We start from the raw sequence: 1,535 nt of genomic DNA on the forward strand, positions 1-1,535 counted from the left end.
TCAGAAATTGGCTATCTAAAATGGGGAGATTAAAGCATAAAGCATGCTTTTATAAGGCTGGTTTGCATACTCTTGTGAGTGCAGATGATGGTGAGGGGAAGGTTGATGCTTCCGCTGTAAATGGCAATGGCTAGAAAAGCCAGAGGATGGTCTGTAATGTTGGCACTTTGAAAATGACTTTTCTAACCATTGTCTTCACCCTCTCTGGGGACATTTTCTCTAAAGGTCTCAACTGCAGCTACATGATTTACTCAATGATCAGTGTCTTCAACATCATCAACAGTTGTGAGATGAACAGTAGAGAAAGTTAACTTGACTGTAGAGAGAGTACTGCAACAAGGCATAGTCTGATGGAGCCCTGAGTCAAAACTGGCTAAAGGTTTTGCTTCTGGATGATTGCAGGAAGAGCTGACTTGAGACTGCTATGAGATGAAGCTTGCCGGACAATTGAGGAAACCAGAGGCTTCTGGTATTTGTGCTGCTGGACAGAACCTAGGCTTTCACTGTGTGATATCCTTTGCTTTCTCCCTGTTTCCCTAATAAACCCCACAACTTTTCCGTGTTTTTTGGATCCAGTGGTTTGTAGAAGTAGGCACAGCTGTGTGGGAGACAATGCCTTGCCAAGGGATTGGTTTCACATCCTGGATGTTATTGATGGGGACAGTTCTCCTTTGTGGAGTTAACAGAAGTCAGACTCGGCATCCCCACACTGCTCCTGCTCCTTTGATAGCTGAGGATGTTCTTTCCTTTTGGTTTTCTAGTTTTGAACCTTTTCACATTTCATTATATTTTGTCTTCTTACACTACCCTTTAACATCTTCTATTCTACTCTTTTATAATGTTTTTTTCATTCACTTTAGCTATTCTACATTCTAGTGCAAATTTCTAAGTCTCTTGTGATAACAATTTTGGTTTGTTCTTGTCTGGTCTTTGATCATTAGTGTTCAATTAATCTTTTCTTGAGATGATCTCTGAATTCAGATGCGATGTACTCATATGATATGTCATAACTGGGCTCATGTGGACTTGTTTTAATTGTCTTCAGCTTCCGCTTTAACTTATATATGAGCAATTCATGATCTGTTGCACAGTTGGCCCCTAGTCTTGGTCTTAACTGATGATAAATACCTTCTCCATTGACTCTGCACCAATGTGCAAATGTGATTTGATTTCTATGTATTCCATTTGGTGAGGTTCAAGGGTATAACTATATCTTTTGGTATAAGCCATTTATTTTGTTGATAAAAGATATTTGCAAATAATTTATCTTGGCAATTTCTATCATCCAATCTCTGGCATAATTTTTTTTCAACTTAACAGATTTTATTAACTTTTGTGTACATTAATAGGCATTTCTAATTTGCTATTATATTCTTGAATACATGAAGATGCATATTACCCACATATATGTAAAGTAACTCAATCCTGAATTGAAAATGGTATAGAGAATGACTAATTTTTTTTTCTATAATTATATTTTATTAATTTTCATAAACATTTACAGAGATTTTGGGCTTCCACTCATTCATTGTTGC

This window comes from Elephantulus edwardii, unplaced genomic scaffold, assembly GCF_000299155.1.
Source record: "Elephantulus edwardii isolate Elephantulus edwardi_28Jun2011 unplaced genomic scaffold, EleEdw1.0 scaffold00279, whole genome shotgun sequence".
Lineage (NCBI taxonomy): Eukaryota > Metazoa > Chordata > Mammalia > Macroscelidea > Macroscelididae > Elephantulus > Elephantulus edwardii.